The sequence below is a fragment of the Helianthus annuus genome, chromosome 14 (genome assembly GCF_002127325.2).
Source record: "Helianthus annuus cultivar XRQ/B chromosome 14, HanXRQr2.0-SUNRISE, whole genome shotgun sequence".
Lineage (NCBI taxonomy): Eukaryota > Viridiplantae > Streptophyta > Magnoliopsida > Asterales > Asteraceae > Helianthus > Helianthus annuus.
The window spans coordinates 64,399,711-64,410,545 of record NC_035446.2 but is presented as its reverse complement, the minus strand read 5'-3'; the positions used below and the strand labels follow the sequence as shown (position 1 = coordinate 64,410,545).

At 36.9% G+C, this 10,835-nt stretch overlaps 1 long non-coding RNA gene across 9 annotated transcripts; it reads right to left on the bottom strand.

Annotated features, from left to right (window-relative positions):
- Window positions 1–1,275: 1,275 nt before the first annotated feature.
- Window positions 1,276–9,439, bottom strand: LOC110908450. 9 transcript variants are annotated; one of them, XR_002574611.2, is made up of 7 exons: window positions 9,045–9,438; window positions 8,919–8,978; window positions 7,021–8,715; window positions 6,896–6,951; window positions 6,385–6,541; window positions 6,108–6,245; window positions 1,276–1,489 (listed from the first exon to the last, which is right to left on the bottom strand). It is a non-coding gene; the product is annotated as an uncharacterized LOC110908450 (long non-coding RNA). The 9 variants fall into 9 exon arrangements; XR_002574602.2 differs by lacking the exon at window positions 1,276–1,489 and having other exon boundaries at window positions 5,740–6,245; window positions 7,021–7,919; window positions 8,643–8,715; window positions 9,045–9,439; XR_002574604.2 differs by lacking the exon at window positions 1,276–1,489 and adding an exon at window positions 5,740–6,024.
- Window positions 9,440–10,835: the final 1,396 nt, after the last annotated feature.

Below are 10,835 nucleotides of genomic sequence, written 5' to 3'. Positions count from 1 at the left end.
TCATAATTACTCTACAAATGATCTTATATGGTAATTTTGATCTTGTAAGATAATTTTGTAAAGTATCATAATTACTCTACAAATGATTTTGTAGAGTAATTTTGAATTGTATGTTGTTTGATAAACTTGTGGAGTAATTTTGATACACTTATAGAATAATTTTTATAATTACGCTACAAGATCAAAATTACTCTATAAGAACATTTTACAAAATTATTCTACATCATTTGTAGAGTAATTTTGATAATTACTCTACGAGTAAATAATTACGAAAATGACACCGCGTTTTTTCAGCAAACCTTTCAGTTCGTACGTTTTATATGTTAAACTTATTTGTATTTGATCTTTTTTCTATATACGTAGCTGTGAAACCAAAATAATTAGTGAAGATCACGCGTAAGATAGCCTTATTGGATGAACCCAAATTTGGTTCAAAAGTAATTGTTCATGATGTCGTTGCAACCAGAATGAAGGCATGAAGCCCACGATAAAGATTTGAATAACACGTTAGTATTAAAATAAAAAGATAATTAATCGAAGCGCAACAACATTAGTAGTTGCATCAATTATGACATAAAGCGCTCTTTAATATAATAACTATATCTAAAAATTATTTGGCCTTGGTATCAGGGGCCTTTGTTTGGCCATGCACATGTGTGTACGTAATTTTTACAATTTTTCTTAGAACACTCACAATGAAAAGGTGAAGTGCCGTGATGTTGCCACTTCACGCTCGGAAACAACAAGCACACCACCCATTGGGGTGTTTTTCTTGAATTTTGGCAAGGGCGTGTTTGTCAAAACGCCGAGTGAAGTGGGGTTTTCAAAAAATTGATTGTTGTTCAACAGATATAAAAAAACGTATTTTTCATTTTTATTATTTACTTTTACTCCTTATATAAACCCCACTTAACCTGTTTTTATACGCATTTCTACAACCTCCTTATCTTTTCTTTATAAAACCATACTCTGAATCCAATTTGCCCCCTATTGGTGTTCCGTCTCGGCAAACTAACCCAAATTCGTATCGCCCAAACACCTCCCAACCACTACCAACCTATAATTACCAAGATTGCGATCCGAATGCGATTTGGTAAACACAACTATTAAACATGCCCCAACAATACTTTCAAGGGCCACTCGGTTTTGCATTATACATAAACATCAACATGGGGGTAAGTATGATTGTCACACCCCCAAAATCCACATGCGGAGTACCACCGCGAGGCGTGTGACTGACCAGGATCAAGCCACCAATCATAGTGAATAATTAAGTTAATGAAAATAAAGTCCACCAATCCTAAAGATTAGTGAATACCATAATTAAATCCCAAAAGTTTTTAAGTTCAAAGCAACAATTAAGTAGATAGCAGAAGCATAGTGAAATATTTCAAAAGTTCAAAGTTTAGAGTTATTTAAGGAACCCAACACACGGGTTCTGACGTCCACTACACATCCCCAAGCTGCAAGCTCCTGAGTCACTCTGTATCTGCAAAGCATGTAGTAGGGTGTCAACAAAAAGTTGGCGAGTTCACGAGTTTGTCCAGTTTTAATTCCAAAAACATGTTTTAGTAGATAATTTACTCATTTATATCATGCGATAGGGAGCTACCCCATAAGTAAGCTACTAAACTGCGTAATACCGAATACTTTGCGACCGCACATTACGTGAGTTTTGCCCCGTTTGTTAAAGTTCTATCATCATTGATGGTTTGCCATAGTCTATTAGTTCAGGCCCGATCCTATCCAGGCACGGTGTGAGGTTGGTGAGACCTAATAGCGCTATCAACTAATAACCCGTTCGCTAGGCCCCGGAGACTAATCGGTATAGAAAGTAGAGACTTCGTGAAGAGTTTCGTTTAGAAAGCTAGTTGCATCTAATATAAATAGTAATTAACTAGAGCGTCCCACACAAGGGGAGAAAAAGTATGTTTGTATCACACACAAGGAGATAGCATTGTTTGTTCCGTTTCCCAACCACCGGGAACGCATGCTTTTAGAAAAGCTGTGAACTCACCTCGGTTTGCTCGACAGACAGTTTACTTGGTCAAGTGAGCTGGTCAACTACGTCCTAATATGGTTACCAGTATAGGTCAGGTTTGAGTACAAATAAGTCACGTATATCCTGCACGTATCTAACACATAGCATACATGTCATACTAATGTTATTGGGCCTGCCCTACCATACTAACAGTTAACACAGTAGCAGTATCACAGAGTCCAGTTTAAACAGTAGCAGGAACACACAGCCCAAACATGTTATTACTTAATGTGGCCCAATAACTCAGTCAAGTAGCCCAGTCGAGACCAAGTGGTCTCGACTCAAGACTATGAGGTCTCGAGTCGCAACCACGAGAGTCCAAGTCGCAATAGCTGGTCTCGAGTTGTGCATTTTTGAGTCGCAACTCTGGGAGGTCTCGAGTCGAGATCAGGAGATCTCGACTCGCAACCATACGGTCTCGATTCCATGAGGTGTGTTGATTGATCTCGAGTTGTCATCCTGATGGTCCTGAGTCGCAACCATGATGGTCTCGATTCGCACACCTGATGATGGAATCCTTCTAGAACATGTGCTAGCTTTTTGTACTACCCAATCAGATTTCATGAATATGTACTGTCCAATTGAAATGCACAAACATGTTTCCAATATTCCTCATTACTCTGAATGGATAAAACACAACAGATTTCAAATATTTCCCTCCACCTTCAAACAGTTCATCATTCAAGTTTTTCACCTTCAACCAACATATTCATCATTCACATTTGTAACTGTTCTATCCACAATTACACGAATCATCAACAGCCCCTAATAATTAGCATATATTTAACAGGAATCATGTATTAACAAGGAGCACCCTAAACCATTAACACAATGTTAACAAAGAGTAATCTAAGAATCACATAGTTATCTTGTTCATATATGATTATCAAGGTGTTATATATTAATCTTAACATGGAAACATCAACAATGCACCTTATCATTTACACAATTCATTCAAGCAAATAGCATCATTATGTGTTCTAAATTACCTAAAGATCCTAACAAACAACAAAACACTAACTAGCTTGAACTTCGAAGTGTGACGATGTGGAGGATTGATGAAAGAGCTCCCGAATGTAGATCACAAGCTGATCCGAGCACCCTTGTTTGCCGCCGGTTTGGTCCGAGAAGGGAGAAACAGGTGGTATTGCTAGGGTTGTGTCTAGAGAGAGAAAGGATGAGAGGGGAGTGAGTGTGGGTGAGGAATGTTTGGGATTTGATGCAAATGATGGTTGCCAAAAGTGGCAAGGGCGGCTAGGACTAGTGGTTTTATACCCTCCAAGGGCGGTGCACCCCAAGGGGTTTTCGAGTGGGCCGGTTGAGATGTTGGGCCAGGTCAGTTGGGTGAGTGGCCCACCTGTTTGGGGTTTAACAGGTCTCGAGTCGGGACCGGGTGGTCTCGAGCCGGAACCTTGTGGTTTCGGTTAACTAATATACTTATCAATTATTAATTATATTATTTATGTACATAACACACAAAGAATCATATAATGCACTGAAACAAATAACAGGTTTTTATTTAATAATGTATATTGGTATTATACAATGAGGTTACTCGGGAAAACCCAAAGTGTCACATTATCCCCAAGTTTTAATAACTTTCGTCCCGAAAGTTAAAGCGCAGCCACTGCCCAGCTAGAGTTATACGAGAATGTTGCCGCGGGGTGTCACAATGATTCCCAAGACGAAGCCGAGCCCGAGATCGATACGGTGCCAGAGACACAAGCTGAGCGCGAACCCAAGTCTCTCAACGTGGAAGAAGCTCGCATAAAAAAGTGGCTACCGCTCCTCGTGCGAAAAAGACCTACTATCCTTGGACAAAAGACGAGGAGTATATGCTCGCAGGGCTTGAATCGACATCTCAGAAGATCCCGAAGTTGGTAAGTGTTTTTTTTTTCGTTTTAAATTGTACTTATTTTTATAAATAAAGTATAATAATATATTTTCTAATTTTTGTAGCCAACTATCAAAGGCTACTCATTTTTTTGGGGAAAAAATTAGGCAACTTTTTGGTTTTATGAGTAGAGGGGAATATTGAGACAAGGATTCGGTATCAAGCAAATGGACCGATATAAATGGCAAATGCGATGGGTTTTAAGAGGCTTCCAATATATGAAGGACAATCAGGGTAGCGGTCGAAGCGATTGAGATATATTAATAAAAGCGTTGGAGGAATACAACTCAACGTGAAGGACGTTCGCATACTTGAAGAGTTGGGAGTTTCTACTTGGAAGTCCTAAGTTGGCTAACGTATCAACTATGACGTGTAGTAGTAGGCGCAATGCAAAACGGTCCAAAACCTCCTCTTCGTTTTATCCGGAAACGCCCATTTCTAATGCTGGAAATGTCGATTTTAACAATCCTATTAATGAGGATGTCGAGGAGGAGGAAATGAATTTCCCCGACCTCCCAGTAGAAGAAGTGGTAAAAAGGGGGGAAGGGCGGAGTCGTCTACCAGAATGAAAGAAGATTTCACGGAGATGAACCGACGACTTCAAGAGATATGAGACAATTTGGCATAGGCATTTGAAAACATTGCAAGAAAGATACGCATAAAATAAAAAGTTCGTCGCGATCCAAGAAGTGATGCAAATGGAGAGAGACATCGAGTATTTGTCTAAAACGATCGAGCACCTCTAAGGAGATGTTTTGATTCTAGCACAAATGCATAACCAACAAATTAGTGACAAATATAGTCTTTAGAGGTTTATTTTTTTAAGTATTTGTATGTTTTTTAGTACTTTTGTATGTATTGTCTTTATTTTTAGTATTGTAATTAATGTTAACGTATTTTTTTATTTAATGAAATATTATTTGTTATAATTTAAAAAAAGAAAAGCAATTTAAAATAAACTAGATGTAACAACCCGCGCGTTGCGGCGGGAGGCACAAGGAGTTTCATCGGTAGTTTTTTTAGTACTTTTGTATGTATTGTCTTTATTTTTTAGTAGGAAAATTGGTATTTAATAAACCAAGCTTTAACCAGTTGGTAAATAATAATCCAACCTACAGAATTGGTATATAATAATCCTACCTATCAACATTGGTACTCAATAAAATTTCGTTAATTTTTTTAATTGAAGTTAGTTTTTAAGTTTTATTTATTACACAAACAGTCCCTGTAGTTGTAATTTACTAGTTTTAACTATTTTATAAACCTGAAATCGAGGAAAAGGAGGATTTTCGTTTGGTTTTTTTGTTTCATAAAATAGTTAAAACTAGTAAATTACAACTATAGGGACTGTTTGTGTAATAAATAAAACATAAAAACTAACTTCAGTTAAAAAAAATTAACGGAAGTTCATTGAGTACCAACATATTGATAGGTAGGATTATTATATACCAATTCTGTAGGTTGGATTATTATTTACCAACTGGTTAAAGCTTGGTTTATTAAATACCAATTTTCCTTTTTAGTATTGTAATTAATGTTAACTTATTTTTTTATTTAATGAAATATTATTTGTTATAATTTAAAAAAAGAAAAGCAATTTAAAATAGATGTAACAACCCGCGCGTTGCGGCGGGAGGCACAAGGAGTTTCATCGGTATCCTATAATGTTCGTTACGGTACTCGCAAGAAAAAAAACATAACGGTATCCTGTTATGTTCATTACGATACTTGAAAAAAACATGACGTTAATAAAAGAGAAACCTCAAAGTTAAACACAACAAAACCGCAAAGATAACCAAACGGAGACGTCAAAAATAGAAAGCTTTCTTGAAACCCATTTTTAGTTAAAAACATACTTCATATTTGAAGAATACTATCTGCGTGAAAAACATTACCAGCTCCATCTTAGGTTTATTCACATTTCTTGATCCAATCCAGCATGATGAAGTAATTGTTTTCTTTAAAAAAAAAACCTCATTTTAAGTCTCATTTTGAAGCCGTATACTTGTAGACAAGAGACACGTTCTTCTGAAGCAACGATTGTTTGATGAGCTTATGCACACAATCTAATGCTCCCATTCTATTCTTCCTAATAAGACATCAAAATTTACACCCAAACGAACCAAACTAACATTTTCGTCGAGAATAAAAAGTATAAAACAATAGGGGTACCTAACATATGCAGCTATCTTCGGCATCTAGGTCAACCGATACACTCGCGTACGTTTTCTGATTCAGGTGTTTATAATTGTATTCTTCAGTCAACCAAGTGTTCACGTTACCAATCCGCTCTTCCAATGCCAACAGCTCCTGAACAAACATTAGAATTTATATTATATCTGTTTTCATAAGTGCGCCATTTTAGTATTAGAATATATATCCATGTATAATCTCATGTATTATAGTACAGTCGATAAAAAATATTATAAATTAAGTTATTCATACATACCCTCTTTGACTTTGACACCTACATATTATGGTTACTTTAGCCGTCTATCCGTAAGTGGCTGCAAATCAGACATGGGTTCCTAGCACAAGTGCGTCACCCTTGAAGTGACCCATTATGACCCAAGTCCGTCCTGGTTCGTTACCCCACCCGGCTCAGCCTGTCAGTTTTGCTAGGTATAGTGAATATGAAGCAAAAAAATTAACTTAAAAGAATCATGTGCATATTTAAAAACCAACTACTATTTAGAACATACATAGACATATTTCAAAAAATCTATCACATGGTCATTCTAAACCATCTCAAATATGGATTACCTAGATAAATCCAAGATAAACCATTTTTTTAAGCCACCAACTTTTTTAGAACATACATACACACACACACACACATATATATATATATATATATATATATATATATATATATTAAAATGTGAAAAACGAATATTGTATGCAAATCAGCACATATGCTATTTAACTTTTAAAAAACAAAGAAACCAAAACTTATGAACCTTGTAGATTTTATTGCACTGCTACTGGAAGTTGTGCTCTCTGTGCCTTCTGTATCCTACACATAATTAGGCTAATGACCTAAACTCACGAAACCAAAAACTCCTAAAAGGTGTACAAAAGTTACCTTGTGGCCTCGGATTTAGACTCGTTTCCTTATGGTTGGCCTGGTTCTAGAAGATAGCAAACTTCATACAAACAAAATCATAGTAAGAGCACCGGTTAAAATAACATTTATTTTATTTTTTTGTTTTTTTTAGTACATAATTCAAAAATCTACTTGTTTTTAATAGCATAAAAGGCAAATAAACAGTAACACGCCTCTCTTCTTATGTTCAATCCATCATCATCTAACCAAAAGGTTACCATTGTTAAATAGCTCCCATTCATCATCATCTAAAGGCCCCTTAAGTTCATCATCACCCTTTTTTTCTTCACCAATGGTAGAATTCCCACTTTCTATATGAGGAGACTTGGGTTATCCATCTAGCCTTGAACTCTTGTCAAGAACCCCATAAGAATCACCATGTTCTGAATCCGAACTCTTCTTTGGAGTCTTATGTGTCTCTGTCTCATACTCGAAAGGTGGTGTGGTGATCCTGAAAGATGAATTTGGGGAGCCTATGATTGATGATGTTTGGCTAGAAAAGAGTGGTCGCGATAGTAGGATTCACTTAAGGGTCAAATGAGTAAAAAGAAAAAATATTACTCATAAGAATAACCGAGACTTAGTGTAAAATATCAATCACATGGCCACGATCCGTCAGGATTTCTTGCAACTAAAATACAAATTAAAAGAATTCATAACCTGGAAAATTAAAATAGTTGGTTTTTATGCATAACAAAGGGCTTAATGTCACATAGCTTAGAATTTCCCTCTGCTACTAGCTTCAGTTTCTTAGACTCTTCAACCACTTTTTCCATTTGGCATTCTTGGTACAAAAGAGCTTCTCTAGCATACAGTTGTTGTTCTAACTTTTTGCCTTCTGCTGCTTCGATTTCTTCTAAAGTAGCAACCATTCTAATCTAACGATTTACGAATTATGCATTTAAAAAAAGTAAAGACGAACAGATATAATTATCAGATGATAAAAATATGTGTTGAGATACACACAAATGACAAAAATACAAATCTATGCACCATGTTTTAGTATATATTCAAATGCATTTTTCAAGTGGTCCACGATAAAAGATATCATTTTCATAATCGTGGTCAATTTATTAAGAAAGTAAAATTGTTATAGTGAAACAATTGTAGATGTAATGCATGCATGTTGGCTGAAACAAAAACAAAGCAACAGGCTGAAATATGTGTATGACAGACTACAACCTAGCAACCAGAAAACTAACGTCATAATTCATAAATAGCATAGCGCCACCCGAATTTGTTTAAACATGTTTCCATTTTCAGATCTCCGAATTCCACAACCGTAAATTGATATTCTTCAACTCAAACTGTTTTCTAGATTCTTTCTAATACAACAAAAGAAGGTCCACTTGCACTTGCAATAAACTTTAAAGCGTGAGGTGCTTCGGTTTGGTTTTCCCCAAAGTATGAGTGATAAAACCTCTTATGCTAATACATTAAAATAAACAACATTAAGCCATAACTATAAGCCCTTATTTCACTCATCAGAAACAGCATTAACCTCATAATAATCATCAACCAAGTCAAGTAAACCCTAAAATGTAAATAGAAAGTTAAAAACCTAATCTAAACAACATTAAGCCATAACTATAAGCCCTTACCAACAGAGAAGACCACCCACATTCAACCAAAAGCAAAAAAATGCCATTAAACAGCAAACAAATAGCCAAAAACCTGCAAATACAAAAATAAGCAAACCAAATTAAAAACTAACGGTGGCAGAAATTCAAACATAAAAACCCTCTTTATACATACGGACACTAAAAAGCCCAAAATTTAACATGCGTTTCACAATCCAAAAAAAATCTCTAAACAGCCATCGACAACAATCCCAATCCATAAAACCAACGCTAAAATAAGAAAAGGAAAAACATTACCTACACTAATTCTGAATGATAACAAATCCAGAATCGTATAAAATAACCCAATAAACAAACCTGCTTAAAAAACAAAAACATCAGACATAAAAATAACAATAACAACAGCAACAAATGCAAACTTACCAGACAGAATCCAGGTTAAGAAGAACAACAACTGAGCCTAAACCCTAAAGAAGTAGAAGTCCAGAAAACCTAATCGAAGAAACAAAAAAAACGTCATCCGACGTGGAAAAGATCCTAAGAAATTGCGTCTCTCTTCTTTTTCCGTTCTCCCACTTGTTCATATCTCTCTAGGTTTCAAGGAAAAGACTGAAATTAAGTGGGGAGAATAGGTGTAGACGACGGCGAGAAACGAAGCTGTAGCGACGGTGAGGGATCGTCACCAGCATCGGATTCCTCACTTGAGGTCTAGTAGGTTGTGACCGAATCCGGCTGCTCACCGTTAGGTTGCCGGCTTCCTCTCTCGTAGATAGCTTTCTCTCTCTCTCTCTAAGTCTAATATTTGTAATTTTGTTATTGTTGTTTGGAGTAAAAAGATAACACGTGTAGCACAAGAGAGAGAGATCAGATGGACACGCGTCAAAAAGATTATATCTGTACCCACAAATTTACAAAATGTACAACTCATTTATAGCATAAAACACAGGTTAAGCCAAACTTACAACAACTTATTGCCTATACATGTTGCAAAATTATAGTAGATAATAAGTGGGTAATGATTTAATTGAGGGTTACGAGGCATTATATCATTACACTACTTTTGAACTTTAAGCCTCATAAGGGGACCCGGGGCACCTTCGGGGAGTCCCTTCGGGGACCATTTTTGCCGAAATGGGAGGTGCCGCCATTAAGGCGGGGAATGAAATCGGGGAGCATGTTCGGTGAGGAGGCACCGAAGAGAGGGGAGGAGAGAGAAGGTGGGCCCCATTCAATCAACCAATGAAATTTTTTTTTTTTTTTAAAACCAACTCACCTAAGAGGGGAGTGCCGCCATCAATTTAGGGTGTGAGGGGAGTTTAAGAGGGGAGTTGACGTGGCACACGAGGATTGGTTATGTGTAAGAGAGGGGACTCCCCTCTTAGGGGAGTGCCCCTTACATCCTAATGCTCTATGCTGACTGAAATGACACGTGTTGCATCATGCTCAAGGGAGGGACTTGATCTTCAAGCCCCACTATAAGGGGATACGGAGTGAGGCGGCAAAGGGGATCGGCAAAGGGGTTTGCCGCTCGGGAACACCGCCGCCTACCCCCTTTGCCGCGCAGTGTGAATGTCGATCGGGGACTGGTTGCCGATGCGGGGAGGGAGGGTAGGAGAGAGAGAGAGGGGGGTGTCGGGTGGGGTGGGGTTCATGCCATCTCAACCAATCACACATTTTTTTTTTAAATAGTTTACAAATTCATGAAGTGTCTAACCATTGCCAACACTTTTGAGCATAGTTTATCACTTGACATGGCACACTCTCATGTGTTGATTTTAAAGTTTACCACTTTCAAGTGTCTAACCACTCACTACACGCTAATAGTATTAGATTTGGAGGCTTCAACCTTTAATGCTTTCTAGTTTTATTGAATAGAATTAGCCGTTTTTTTAATGTTAAACAACCATGACCGACTACAAGAGTTAAACACAACATATTTTTTGTTTCTCACTGAATCAAACAAAGTTGAAAACATTTGCGACACCATCATAACCACGTGTCAAACGCCACAACCACTGTCACCTTTAACAGCATAGCGCATTACATATAAAACACATGAAACACGTACACACATAAAAGAGTATTTTGTATATGAACAAAACCCATAGTCATCATAAAAGAGTATTTTGTATATGACAAAACATCCTTAACTAGAAATCAGCAACTATAAGCTCATAAGATTAGCGAAGTATAAATTGCTAGTCATATAGTCCT